At 44.3% G+C, this 15561-nt stretch overlaps 1 pseudogene; it reads left to right on the top strand.

Moving 5' to 3' along the window:
* Positions 1-14476: 14476 nt before the first annotated feature.
* Positions 14477-14572, top strand: LOC129531882 (uncharacterized; annotated as a pseudogene).
* The last annotated feature ends 989 nt before the right edge of the window (positions 14573-15561 follow it).

Here is a 15561-nt window from a genome sequence, read left to right as displayed (position 1 = left end):
CACTGCCTGAGGCATGTATTTATTTCATATCTTTTTATTTTAGTTTATTCTGTTCAATCCTCTTCTTAATCCATCTACCTGTACCTGATGCGTGGGTCTCTGATACTAGGCCACAGACAAATATTCACCCAGGATTGGCCTTGAAAATAAAACATGATGTTTGTGTCATAATCGTAGTTCACATCTGACTTCATACTTAGTACAGCTAATTTTACTCCTTTTTCCTTGTGTAAATGCCAGATCCTGATGAGTTTTAAATGTAAAAAACCCTCTTTCCTATGTAATTATAAACTATTTCATTGTTTAAACCTTATAGTATCATGAATTTAGTACTTTTTTTTCTGGAAATATTTGGCATATGAACCTCTCTCACTTATGAGCAGCATATTTTTTAATTGAGATTATTGTAGATTCACATGTGGTAGAAGGAACGATACAGAGAGATCCCTTGTATACTTCATCCAGTTTCCCCTAATGGTGACATTTTGCATAACCATAGCATAACAGCATAACCAGGATATTAATATCAATAAAATCCATTGATCTAATTCAGACTTACCCAGTTTTACTTACACACATATATGTGTGTATTAAATCTGATACAATTTTAAGATGAGTAGGTGTGTTTATCCACAAATAGGAGTAAAAATGCTAAACACTAACAACAATGTCAGGATCCTTTCTATTCTTTGATAACCATACACACCTCCCACTCATTTTAAATGTTGCCACTAACTTATCCTCTATTTCTAAAATTTCATCATGAATAGAACAATACAGTATATAAACTTTGGGGTTAGTATTTTTTTACTTTGTGTGATTCTCTGGAGACTTGCCTAAGTTGATATGTACATAAATGATCTATTCCTTTTAATTGTTAAGTAGTATTCCATGGTGCATATGTACTGCCATTTGTTTGACCATTCACCTACTCAAGTACATCTTGATTGAGCAAAGGTTTTGGCTATTATGAATACATCTGCTATAAATATTTGTTGTATAGGCTTTTGTGAACAGAGCTTTCTCCCCACTCTTGGAGAAATTCACAAGAGTACAATTTGCTAGGTCGAATAATAGTTGTATACCTTTTTTATTACCAAGCTCCAAGCTGTTTTCTGTAGCGGCTGTATCATTTTACATTTTCACAGGAAATATATGAGTGATTTAGTTTTTCTACGGAAATGGCAATATTTGCTGCTGTCACTTTTTTGTTAATTTTAGCCATTGTAATAGATGTGTAGTATTAGGTAACAATATATCACTGTGGTTTTAATTTGCAATTTTCTGGTGATGAATGATGTTGATATGATGCTTATTTTCCATCTGCATATCCTATTCACTGAAATGTCTCTTTATGTCTTTTGCCCATATTCTAATTGGTTTTTCTAGTTCATTTTTACAAGACCTTTTGCAATCTGTATAGTTTTGTTTTATTGAGGTTAGAGAGGTCTTTTTTATGTTCTAAATACTAGTCCTTTCTCAGATATATAATTTTATTGTTTTCTCCAAATACGTACCTTGGTCTATCCTTTTCACACCGGTTTTCACTAAGAGAAAGTTTATAGTTTATAATTTTTTTATTTTATGTATTGTGCTTTTGATGTCAAGTCTGAGAAATTGTAGCTTTCCTCTAGATCCTGAAGATTTGTTTTCTTTCCATTTAAACATGTTTTTTAGTTATATATTTACATTTAAGGATATAATTTATTTTGATTTAATTTTTGTATGTTATATGAAATGTAGGCTGAGATTATTTTTCTTTTGTTTTTTTTTTCCTTTTGGTCTATGCATATACAATTGCTGCAGGACCATTTCCTGAAAAGAACATTTTTCAGTTTAGTTCTTGCATCTTGCTCAAAAGTTTGTTAGGTATATTGTATGGGTCTGTTTCTAGGCCCTCTACCTTGTTCCATTGGCTTATGTCTCAATACCACATAATATTAATTAATGTATGTAGATAATAAGTCTTGAAATCAGATATAATAATTCATTCCTTTTTATTTTTCCTTTTTGAAATTGTTTTAGCTAGTTTAGTTCCCTGGGCATTGCATGTAAATTTTACAGTGATAATTCTATATTTATACAAAAATGGGCTATTTTGGATAAGAATTACATTGAACCTGGGCATTGACTTAGAAAAACTTAGCATCATTACTATACTGTTTCTTCCAATCCATGAACACAATGTCTTTCCACTTATTTAGGATTTTTAATTTATTTCATCATTGTTGTATATTTTTCAGCTTAAAAGTCTTGCACAGTTTTGTTAGATTTATAGTTAAATAATTCATTTTTGAGTGTTGTGATGGCATTGTGTTTTTAATTTTAGTGTTCATGGGCACATTCTAGTATCTAGAATGAAAAATTGATTGTGTTATGCTTATCTTGTATCTTGTGACCGTGTTGGCATCATTTATATTAGCTCTGTTTTTTGATAGATCCTTTAGGATTTTCAACACAGACAATCATGTTATCAGCAAATAGAAAAAAATTTTACTTTTTCCTTTCTTGTCTGTATACCTTTTATTTCCTTTCTTTTCATTATTGTACTAGTTGAGGACTTCCAGAACTATGTTGAGAAGAGAAGTAAGAGTAGTCATCTTCACCTTGTGTGCTAGGCTGTTCTTATGTTGCTACAAAGAAATACTCGAGAATGAGTAATTTATAAAGAAAAGAGGTTTAATTGGCTCACGGTTCTGCAGGCTGTACAGGAAATACAGCACTGGCATCTGCTCAGCTTTGGGGGTCTCTCACGGAGATTTTACTCCCTGAGAAGCGGGAGGAGGTATGTCACATGGCCAAAGCAGAATCACATGGCCATGGTAACGTGGCCAAAGAGAGAGAGTGGAAGGAGGTGCCACAAACTTTAAAACAATCAGATCTCATGAGAACTCACCTACTAACCTGAGGACAGCACCAAGACATCAGGGATCTGCTCCCATGACCCCAATACCTCTGACCAGGCCCCACCTCCAACACTGGGGATTACATTTCAACATGAGATTTGGCAGGGACATATATCCAAACTATAGCACCTTGTTCCTGATTTTAGGAAGGATTTTAGGATGTTTTTCATCATCAAGTATAATCTTAGCTGTAGGGTTTTTACGTGTTCTTTAAAATTTGGAGAAGGTCTTCCTCTATTCCTAATTTTCTAAGAGTTTTTTATTATATATATTTATTTTTTGCTGAATTAATTTTATGCATCAATTGATATGATCATCTGATTTTTCTTCTTTAGCCTGTTGATATTGTTCATTGCAATGACTGATTTTGTAATGTTGAACCATCCTTGTATTGCTGGAATAAACACACTTGGTCATGTGTGTAGTTATTTTTATATATTATTGAGTTTTATTGCATATTTTGTTAATGATTTTTATATCTATATTTGCGAGGGATACTAATCAATTATTTTCTTTTTTGTACACTGGCTTGGGTATTAGTGTAATACTTCATAAGAATAGTTAGGAAATTTTCACTTCATTTCTATTTTCTGGTAAAGCTTGTATAAATTTAGTAATAATTACTTCTTAAATGTTTATTACTATTCTCCGGTGAAACTATTTCAGCTAGGAATTTTATTTTTCAGGACCTTTTAATTAATAATTGAATTGCTTTGATTGTAATAGAGCTATTTTAGATTGTTAATTTTATCTTGCTAATTTTTGATAGTCTGTGTTTTCAAAAAATTAGTCCGTTTAAGTTGATGAAACTATAAGCATGAAGTTGTTCGTATTATTCTCTTTATCTTTTTAAAAGCTACAGAATCAAGAGCGTTATTTCTTACTTTAATTTTGACATGAGCAATAGCTGTCTTTTTGTTACTTTTGTTTAGTATTTTTGGAGTTTTATCAATTTTATTGATAAACATATTTGAAAGATATTTGGTTATATTAATTTTCTTCATTGCTTTTCTGTTTTCAATTTTATTGATTTCTGCTTTGATTTTTTATTATTTTTTCTTTTTGTTTTGAGCTTATTTTGCTCTTCTGTTTCTACTTTTGTTAATAGAAATGTAGATTATCAACTTGAGACCTCTCATTTTTAATGTAAGCCTGCACTGCTATCAGTTTTTCTCTAATCGCTTCTTTAGTTCTATCTGACATAATATTTTGTATCTTTTAAATCATTCACATCTATGTATTTGTTTTTAAATTATTTGAGACTTCCTTTTTGACCCATGGATCATTTAAAGATACGTTATTTCCCACATGTTCTCAGATTCCTCTTGTTTTGTTATTTATTTCTAGTTTGGTATCATAAAAAATACATAACACAATTTAAACTTTTTCTTTTTTTAAGTTTGTTGAGGCTTGATTAATGTCTATTTATGTCTATGATCTATCTTGATGAGTATTCCATGAAGGTCTGAAAAAAATTGTGCGTTCTGCTGTAATTGAGCGGAGTGTTTTTGTGTGGTAGTTAGATCTTCTTAGTTGAATGTGCATATATTCTAGATATTGCAGGTCATTGCTGATTTTCTAATAATTCTATCATTATTATCATTGTTATAATGACAGTGCTGGAGTCTGCAATTACAGTAGTGAATCTCTGCTTTCAACTCTTTATCAGTTTTTGTTTCACGTTATTTTGCAAATACGCTCTCGTGGTCAGTACATATTTAGAATTTTTATGTCTAGTTGATTGATTCTTTTATCATCATTAGTAAAAAAGACACAAGGATCAAAAACATCTAAATGAAATGTGGTTCAGACAAGAAGGCATAGACCCATTTCTTCTTGCTGTCTCTCATGAGACACAACCTTAAGCATTAGAAGTAGTGAAAAGACAAATATAGAGGAGAACCCTGAAGGTAGTAAAAATAAGAGAGCTTTCTTTGTACTATCCTTGAGTGTTTCACTACGTATTAAATTTCCACAATGCATCACTAGAGCCTATTTTGTATCTGTGGACACTCTTTAAATGTGGACATTTAAGCAAAAGTTGAAAGAATAAATCTAGAAATAAAAATGAATGTGAAATTTGATGAGAAGGATTGGCTCCTGCTGCAAATAAGTTTCTGTTCATTATACATTACAGTCAGTGGTATTCTATTATAGCAGCATGAAATGGTCTAATACATCTGATCGAGAATGGAGAATCTCAGTCCTATGAGGACAAAGAGGCTTCCATGACCTACTAAGTTGCCTGGTATTCTTCAGTCTCTCCTGCAGGCTCTGTCTTGTAGCCTAAGTATCTCTTGGTAGAAAAAAGAAGTCTCAGGGCAGGTGGGTAAGGAGAGGCACTCTCATGTCTTAAGTTCAGCTGGTGCTATCCTGGGGGCTACTGTTTGATCTGGAGAAACAATGGGCCTATCTGGGCTGCCTTCTGCTACTATGTCATGGGGGAAAGAAGTACTGGATATGGATGGCCTTCCTCTGTCAGGTGGGAGGACACAAGGCATCTTGATGTTGTGTTGTTGCTCAAATCCTGGGTCCCCACACCAGCTCTTCTATTTTTACCACCTGCAGAGTTCTCCTTTATTTGCTTTTTGTACCATTTGCAGTGCTTAAGGTTGTGCCTAGTGAGAGGGAGCAAGAAGAAATGGGCCTATGCCTTCTTATCTGAGCTACAGCTTACTTAGATGTTTTTGATCCTTGTTTCTCCAATATTAATGATTAATTTTTAAAACTTTAGCCTAAATTAATCTGTATTACCTTATTTCCATAAACTCCATAAAGACAGAATGTAGGTTTCCTTTTTATATAATTAAACACCCTGCCTGCAATTTACAAACAAATGATATGTCATTTAAGTTTCATAAATGGGAGAAAGATTAATCACAGACAGTTTATTTCTTTAAAAAATAACATAAATTTCTTATTTCTGTATTTGTCATAAGTTCAACCTTTTTCATTATCTTGATCAGTGTAAAATGCTTGGATGGTCAGTGTTGTTTGACTTGTGTCTGTATTTGGTTAGGATCCATTTAAACTCTCTAGGACAATGTCAAAATCAATTTCTTCCTTTATACTTTCTTATTTTCAAAGAAATGGTGCTAGATATTTCTATGAATATATGGAAATATCTATGCGAATATGTATCTGACTAAAAATGTTGCCGGCATCTTTTCTGTTTTTTTTAACCCTTTGTAATATTTTTATTTTGTTTATTTAGTGATATAAGGGAAAATTGTGAGCATTTAACTACATAATCTTTATGTTTCCACCAAACTCAATTTTTTAGTTCTTAGTATATGGCCTATAATCTAACTTTAATTTATCCCTTTTATATTAGCTTATTTTCTTGTTAACAACAAGGATATCTCTTCTGGAGTATCCCAAGTCAAGGTAGAAAAAGTAGTCAACAGGAAAATGAACAAAACAGTTTTGGATCTGTATGAGAATTTAAAGCAAATGTTTCTAAATGAGAAATTGTAACTCAGGAAATATTTGGCACATTCTATCAAAATTTTGTGAATTTTGATAAAACATTCACAATTCAATTAGGAGTAAAGGAAGAAAAGATAAGGTACATCTATCAATAAAAGATTGTTTTCCATTTTTGTTTCATCTAGCAATATTCTTTTCCCTCCATAAGGAATCTGTTAAAAACTCTCTTCTTACTATCCTTCAGTCTTTTAAAATGTGTTAAATTCCCACAGTGCATTATTAGAGCCTATATCTGTGGACACTCTTTATGTGTTGGTATTTGAGCAAAAGTTGAAAGAATAAATCCAGAAATAAAAATGAATGGGAAATTTGACAGGAGAGATTGCTTTCTACTGCCAAATATATAACTATACTTCATCTAGTCTATCACTCAAGGAGGTTTCAGAATGAAGAATCATTTCCAAAATGCCATCCTACTTTCATCTTTTCCGAAGGAGGTTCAGAATAACCTGCAAGTGGATCACTGAACAAAGAAAGTACAAAACCACAAATAGTCCCTCCAAGGTCCTTTAAAACACAAACTTGGAACATTTTTATGACATTTCAAAATGACTTGTGATCATGATACTACTATTTAAAGATATAGCTTGAATCAAATAAAATAAATTATAGGTCATCTGTCTAAGGATGGAACATTTTGTTTTGTTTTTTTCCCCATTTGACTTCTTAAAATTAATTATGGTTTCTTTAATATATATTGCAGAGATCGTATATTTTTAAATCCAGGTTATAGAATAAAAATACTTCGCTTATCATCATTTGATATAAGTTCTATAAGTAAAAACTCAGTTCTACTTATATATTTCTACATAGAAGCACCACTTATAGTTTGTTGGCTTTTTAAAAAGAAGAAGGTAAAATTATACTGATTTTGCTATGAGATGGATCAACCTAGATTTTTTGAATACAATAATTAAGTGCTTCAAATAGGTTTAGTGCTTTATGGTCTGAGACACTGCTTCCATCTAAAGAAACACCAATTTAGGAGAAACTAGAAAAAGAATTGGGAAAGAAGAAGAAAGTGTTTTTTGGAAATACACCAACCATAAAAGAGCGAAGCTCACTCTGCTCCTCTTAAAGTTTACTGCATTGTAATTGGGAATTTGTTATTTCCATGGTTCCTTTAAGTAACATAGACATAAGCAAAGAGAGTATTTATGTTCTGCACGAGTCCATCCATGTCTGTATTGGTGTGATTACCCTCCCCACCCCTGCACCTTCCGTCCAAGCAGGAGTGCAGCCTGCTTGGGCTCAACGTCCCCTCTTCTGAGAAGCAGCCCGGCCCAATCCTGAGCGCCCCTGGTCCTGCAATCCCTCCTCACGTGCATGGGGCTGGCCGTTGATGTCGCCTGGGCTGGGGGTACACCTGCAGCACAAACACGTGACTGAGCATCTTCTTGTCCCGGACCGTCTCGGCGTTGGACCCCAGGAAGCCCCTCCAGGGGGCTTCAGTCGCCCACCCACCTACAAAGCCCCTCATCTGCAGCGGCGGCTTCGTTCCCGGGATGCGCCCCAGGCTCTGGTCAGGCATGGCCCGCAGACCCTCAGGAGCCCCCGAAACATGATGACCTCCATCCACGTGCCAGCTGCCAGGAGGGGGCTTCAAGACCCCAGATGAGCACCCGGCTGGCCGTGCCCCAGGGACAGAGGACCCACTGTGACAGAATTCGGCCTGGGCCACAGCCACCCACGCAGCCCATCCCAGTTCAGCCCGAGGTGGACAAGAAAAGTCCCACCAGGGACTGGAGCAGATGGGGCGGGCTCCGGACCCCTGCCTGGCCCACCATCTGTCCTGCCAGTCGGACCGTCTACCCAGGCAACCCCTCCTCCCAGCCCACCATCTGCCCGGCCCTGCTAGGCCCTCCTCCTGGCTCCTCCAGGGCCCTCAGGAGGGGACAGAGCTGGAGCCAGGGCCCAGACCTCTGCTGCTTTGTGCCCGCCCCATCTGGCACCTCCAGGAGAAGGGGGCAGCAAGAGCTTGGCCAGGGCAGGGGCACTCCAGGGCAGCCGAAGGCCCTCGCCAGCTGTCTCATGATGAGATGAGCAGAGGGAGGGGGAGGAGAGGAAGGGAGAGGCTCTGGGAGGACAAGGGCCCCTCCCCTCCTCCTCCCCTCTTCCTCCCCTGCCCATGTGGCCTGGGCGGGAGGGACACGCGGATGGGAACATCCCAGCTGGTCCAGGCCTCTGCTCCCCCCAGCTCCTCCTCCTTGGCTGGCAGCAGTTCTGGGCTCCTGAGGTGCTGCGCAGCCCCTTCCCTGGCCCTGGGACACCCAGTGCCTGAGATGAAAAAGGACTTGCTTCCATGGAAGGTCCCAGTGCAGGCTGGGAGGCGCTGGCCCTCAGGACACCAGGCCCCCAAGACATAGGGACACCAGAATCCCCCGCTCGGCCTCCAAGGTCCAGCAGCCCCAAAGCCCCTGCTCAGAAGCCAGCGATGGGAGGGCAGGGCCTGCCTGTGGGACCCACCATGGGCACAGCAATCGCCAGGCCCTGGGCAGACAGCAGCGCAGCCTGAGTCCAGGTCTGGGGCAAGTTGGCAAGTGCACCCCCAGAGGTGGAATGACAGGAGCTCCTGTGGAGGACGCAGGCGGCCCCCGCTCCTCACTCCACTGTGAGGCCTGAGGATGCACACGGGCAGCTCTCACCGGCTTATGAAATGCCCCCACCCCGCTGCCCCTCTGGGTCCTCCTCACCCTGTGGCCTGCAGGGTCAGGAGCATGACTTTGGTGTCAGGAGAGAGGCTGGCTCCTCCTGTGGTGGGTGTTGGGGAAGGAGTGGGGTTCATTATAAATTACACTCCCCTTGAACCCGGCTGTTAGGCGAGGGCAGGGCTGGGGTTCACCCTGCTCTCTGCAGGGGAGGGTCAGCCCCCAGGTATGCCTGGGTGGGTCTCCATGGCAGGCCAAGAGGGCAGGCCCTGGGCACGTTCACCCCATCTCTCTGGTCCCACAGCCCCCCTACTTGCCACCTGCCCTGAGCAGCCCCCAGGAGAGCACACGCAGGGAGGATGCTGAGGGGCTGGAGGGCAGGAGTCCCGGCTGAGGCTGTGACCCCACCTGTGCTCCCCGTTCCCTCTTAGGACCAGCCAAGTCCCAAGGACAGGCGGCCAATCAGGGCCCGGCGTTCACCCCTCCTCCCCCACCCCCATCACGGGCCTCCCGCGGGACCCCCAGGAAGAGCAGCTTCCATTGACTGAGGTCAGGGGACGCCCTCCCGCTGACACTCACTCTCCACGGATCCTGGAGCCCATGAGTCGCCTCCCCACCTCCACTGCACTGGACCCCCCGCAGGCCCTGGTGGGGGTGGCCACGGATAACCACACAAACATGCATTTTCCTTGTAGGAGCAGGCAGGTGACAACCAGTGTCCTATTTTCCTGCATTAAAACACCCAAATCAACAGGGCGAAGGCCCGGAGGAGGGGACCTGAGGGAGCCAGCCGGGCGCTCAGCCTGCTTCGCTGGGATGCTTGTCGAGGTTGGGACCGCACTACCAACTCACCTCTGTGCACCCTGCGGGGCCCATGAGACTCGGTCCTCCCTGGGCTCCCCCAGGCCTGGGGTGGACGTTGGAATAAAGTGGGGACAACACGATGAGACCCCAGCCCTGGAGGTGCCCTCCCAGAAGCCCGAGCTCAAACCTGGGAGATTTGTGGCTGGACAGCACCACCTGGTGGACACATTGGAGATTACCAAAGCCGAACAGTCAATTCGTTGTTGGTTCTGGGATTTTCTTAATTGGGTCTTAGCTGGGGCTTCCTTTCCCTTTCCCCGGTAGCAGGGGCTTTGTGACTATCAGAAACACCTGCCAGGCCTGTGCAACATGGCGAGACCTCATCTCTGCAAAACACACACACACACACACACACACACACACACACACACACACACACAAATTAGTGAGGTGCGGTCGTCCCAGATATTCAGGACGCTGAGATGGGAGGATCGCTTGAACCCGGGAGGTCGAGGCTGCAGTGAGTCGTGATCATGCCACCGCACTCCAGTCAGGGTGACAGAGAGAGACCCTGACTCTAAAGAAAGAAAAGAAAAGGCCGGGCACAGTAGCTCACGCCTGTAATCCTAACACTTTGGGAGGCCGAGGCAGGCGGATTACCTGAGGTCGGGAGTTCCAGACCAGCCTGACCAACATGAAGAAACCCCGTCTCTACTAAAAAATACAAAAGTTAGCCAGGCGTGGTGGCGGGCGCCTGTAATCCCAGGTACTCAGGAGGCTGAGGCAGGAGAACCGCGTGAACCGGGGAGGCAGAAGTTGCAGTGAGCCGAGATCACGCCATTGCACTCCAGCCTGGGCAACAAGAGTGAAACTCTGTCTCAAAAAAAAAAAAAAAGAAAGAAAGAAAGAAAAGAGAAGAAGCCCTTGTCTTCTAATAAGATGGTGTTGGTCTTCAGAGAGCCCAATCCAGGCAATTCAAACAAGGCAGGGAAATCAATGGCCCTGAAGAAAGAGTTTCTCTTCAACAAGCCCCTCCGTCCCTGACACTGGCACCAAGGCATTCACCCACCAGCCCCTCCATCCCTGACACTGGCACCCTGGCATTCACCCACCAACCCCTCTGTCCCTGACACTGGCACCCTGGCATTCACCCACCAGCCCCTCCATCCCTGACACTGGCATTCTGGCATTCACCCACCAGCCCCTCCCCTCCCTGACACTGGCACCCCAGCATTCACCCACTGTCCGGGGCAACTAACCTTTCCTCCCACCACTGACAGGACAGCACCCTGGCCTACCACTTTTGAGGGGAAAAAAATTAGAAATCCCTGGCTAAAGAGGGGACAAATTGAGCCTAAAATCAAGCCTTGGTATCTCGCTTTTTAAATCTACCTATACCTTTTGTGTATTGGTTGAGTAATTTTTTGTGTATTCATTGTGTGTAATTGCTGAATACACAATGAATACACAAAAGCTATAAATAGATTTAAAGAGAGAAACCAAACTAAAACCCATCGGTAATCCACTGGAAAAACAAGGCTCCAACTCTCTATTTGGAACATTGTCAATTAAAAGAAAAGAATTAAGAATTTCCCTTTTAAACTATATTTCAGGATAACTCAATAACTCTAGTGGACAACAGCAAGTTTTTTTGGGTTCTGTTTGGTTGGTTTCTTTTTTTTGAGATGGAGTCTTGCTCTGTTGCCCAGGCTGGAGTGCAATGGCACAACCTCGGCTCACTGCAGCCTCTGCCTCGTGGGTTCAAGTGATTCTCCTGCCTCAGACTCCTGAGTAGCTGAGATTACAGGCGCCCACAACCAGGCCCTGCTAATTTTTTGTATTTTTAGTAGAGATGGGGTTTCACCACGTTGGCCAGGCTGGTCTCAAACTCCTGACCTCAGGTGATCCACCCACCTCGGCCTCTCAAAGTGGTGGGATTACAGGTGTAAGCCACCACACCCAGCCTGTTTGTTTTATTTAAGAGACAGGGTCTCGCTGTGTCACCCAGGCTGAAGTGCAGTGGTGTAATCACAGCTCACTGCAGCCTTAACTTCTTGGGCTCAAAGGATCCTTCTGCCTTAGCCCCTGAGTAGCTAACACTACAGGCACGCACCACCATACCTGGCTAATGTTTTATGTTTTTGTAGAGATGGGGTCTTGTCATGTTGCCCAGGCTGGATTCAAGCTCCTGGCCTCTCTCACCTTGGCCTACAAAAGCTCTGGGATTACAAGCGTGAGCCACCGTGCCCAGCCTTTTTTGTTGTTGTTGTTTTTAATAGAAGAATTTCAGCTACTCATTGTGAAGAGATGAGATCATGAGAAAAACCACGATTTTGCCACCTCTCATGACATAATTATTTCTCACAAGGGTCATGGGTGAGATCAGTAATGACAAAACAAGGGCATCACAGGGTGGGTCCGGGCTATGACCACCTGGACCTACTGGCCACACTTAGCATCACAGGGTGGGTTCGGGCTGTGGCCACCTGGACCCACGGGGCACACTTAGCATCACAGGGTAGGTCAGGGCTATGGCCACCTGGACCCACGGGGCACACTTCTCATCACAGGGTGGGTTCGGGCTCTGGCCACCTGGACCCACTTTGCATCACAGGTGCTTCCATGTGGCTCTCACTGCTCTGCCCACGAAGGCTTCTGGCAAATAAAGATGAGCCTGAATCTAAGGACGTTTCTGCAGCACAGCTTCTATTTGCAGGAGACGTGGGGCGAGGCGACACCAAAGAGAGGCAAACAGCTGCGTGATAGGCGACACATTTGCAGGACAGCTGATCTGGTTTCTGCAACAAATCACAAGTGGTGGTAGGAGCAGTGGGGGTCGGGGGCGGCGCCTGATCTAGAGTAAGAGAGGTTGAAGAGGCGCCACCACAAAACTTAAACTGTGGGCCTTGTTAGGAACCTATGTGTTCCATCTGATGGATGTAAGCAAACAATCAGGGGAATGTGATTCCGGATGGGGCCTGAGCGGGTGCCAAAGAATGACTGTTAATTTGAAGATTGCCCTAAGGGAGCCGCAAGTGTGTTCCAGAGTTTCCCGTACTTGGCGCCTTGCAACCTGAAGTTCATAGGAACAAAATTTCAGAACATTTGCTACAGGATGGAAAATGCTTCAGCCAAAGGGGAAAAGGAAAGAGAAAGACAATAGCAATGCATGAAACAAGTGTGGCGATTATCGATAAAGCATGTGTGGTGATCACTGATCACATGTGTGAGTTTATTTGAAAAGTTACATTAAAAATTTTTGAGGCTAGGCACGGTGGCTCATGCCTGTAATCCCAGCACTTTGGGAGGCTGAGGCGAGCAGATCACCTGAGGTCAGGAGTTCAAGATCAGCCTGGCCAACATCGTAAAACCACATCTCTACTAAAAATAAAAATGAATGCAAAATAAACCAGATGTGGTGGCAGGCGCCTATAATCCCAGCTACTCAGGAGGCTGAAGCAGGAGAATTGCTTGAACCTGGAAGGCGGAGGTTTCAGTGAGTCAAGACGGCACCATTGCACTCCAGCCTGGGCAAAAAGAATGAAACTGTGACTCAAAAAAGAAAAAAAATTTTTTTTTGAAAAGAGACTAGGCATGGTGGCTCATGCCTGTAATCCCAGAACTTTGGGATATCAAGGCAGGAGGATTGCTTGAGGCCAGGAGTTCGAGACCAGCCTGGGCAACATGGTGAGACCCTCGTCTCTTAAAAAAAAAAAATTGCCTCCCAAGCCACATGCCTGTAGTCCCTGCTACTTGGGAGGCCTAGGAGAGAGGATTGCTTGAGGCTGGGACGTTGAGGCTGCAGTGGGCTATGATCAACCCACTGCACTCCAGCCTGGGTGACAGAGCAAGACTCTGTCTCAAAAAATAAATAAACAAAAATAAAGAAAGACATAGCCTTTCTCTTACAGACATGGTCAGGCATCATAGAAATCTTATTGCAGAAGTTGCTCGCCCTTCACCCCTAAGCCTCACCTCTCTGTTTCAGGGGATCCAAATTTGGGGAAGGAAAGTATATGGGGCCATCATTTCTCCCTTGTGGCTCCTGCACCCACAGCCATGGGCCCCTCACACTGGGGCTGGGTGCCTGAGCAGAGTCCCTGTCCAGCCCCCACCAAGCTCCAGCATCCTGGACACCTCACGCCATCCCTCCTGGACTTTGTGCTGGGGATGAGGTCAATTTGAGAGCCTCCCTGAGGTCTGGTCACTCCTGCACACCCTCCACACTGGGCAGAATGGTGCCCCCCAAAAGGCCCACATCCTAATCCCGGGACTGTGAATGGGCTACTTTTCATGGCAAAAGGGACATTGCCCATGTGACCGAGGGTCCTGCGATGGGAGACTCCCCGGCATCATGCAGGTGAACCCAATGGCATTACAAGGGCCCCTGTGAGAGGGAGGCGGGGGTCAGAGCAGATGTGGTGCAAAAGCAGTGGGCGTGGTGATGCCCCAGCCTGGGACTGAGGCCCAGAACGTGGTGGCCTTCAGAAGCCGGGAAAGGCCAGGAGATGCATCTGCCCCCAGCCTCCAGAAGGAGCCAGCCCTGCTGACACCGTGGCTTTAACCCAGTGGGGCCCCATGGGACTTCTGACCCCCAGAACTCTAAAATAATAAATTGGCATTGTTTTGATCCTTCTGTGGCTGATATGTGTGATGAGGGGGTTTTCACACTCTTGCGTGGGACATGCAACATCTTTAGGACAGTGGCACATTACCTGTCTTACATGGGGGAAAAAAGAGGAAAAAATAAATACACTTGCATTGTTTTAAACCTCTAAGTTTGTGGTCATGTGTAACAGCAGAAACAGCAAACAGATGTGCCCTCCGAGGCTCCCCTACATGCCTGCGAAGCTCAGGGACGCTGGGAAGGGTCACCTTGGCCATCTGAGGGCAGGTGGTACATCAAGACCCTCCCTCCCTCATCACCCCCCTTCCTCCCCCATCACCATCCTCAATGGCACAGGGGCAACCCACGGTGAAGCAGCCGGAGAGGTAGACTGTGCTAATTCCCTGCAAGGCAGAGCTGTTCCTCCAGCCTTGGAATGCAGCCAGCCCCTGCACGGCGGCCTCAAGGGGACAGGACCCCCCCCCATGCTCTCTCTTTCCCCTCGCCCTGGCCCTGCCCCTCTGCTCCCTGACCCCCAGTCCCACTGCCTTGGGCCTCCCTTGAGATCCCAGGACAGGTCAGCAAATTGCTATGTGTGCATGTTTTCTAGGGAGAGTCCACAACCATGGTCAGAGTCCCTCGAGTCCAAAAAGAGACAGAGCCACAGCCTCAAGTGGTTCCTTGGGCCCCGGGTTCTGAGCTGGAATTGGATTCCCTGAGCCAGCTCTTAGTCCATGGTGACAGGCATCTGCTGATGTAGCCTCCTCTTATCTTCCCCAGAAACCAGATTAGACGCGGCCAGCAAAAAAAATATTCTCAGCTGGCAAAACGCTTTCACCGGCCACCAAAGACCCCCTGTCCCTCCAGCCCACGGAGGGCATGGCGCTCCCAAATGGGCTCTGGGCCCTGTGCCCCACATTCCTGGAGTGAGCCTAGGCCTTGCGCTGCATCCATCGTCTGGGAGCATTGTGGGGTGTGGGTTTCCCCCCGTGTCCAGACCCTTGAGTCCTCAGGAGCAAGGACTGGCCTCTCTGGTTTCCCTTCACACAGCAGGTGCTGCATCAATGCCCGGGAACCAAGGCGTCCTGTGAGGCGACAGAGGCTGAGC

Source organism: Gorilla gorilla, chromosome 16 (assembly GCF_029281585.2).
Source record: "Gorilla gorilla gorilla isolate KB3781 chromosome 16, NHGRI_mGorGor1-v2.1_pri, whole genome shotgun sequence".
NCBI classification, from domain to species: Eukaryota; Metazoa; Chordata; class Mammalia; order Primates; family Hominidae; genus Gorilla; species Gorilla gorilla.
This window is presented reverse-complemented; position numbering and strand designations above follow the sequence as displayed.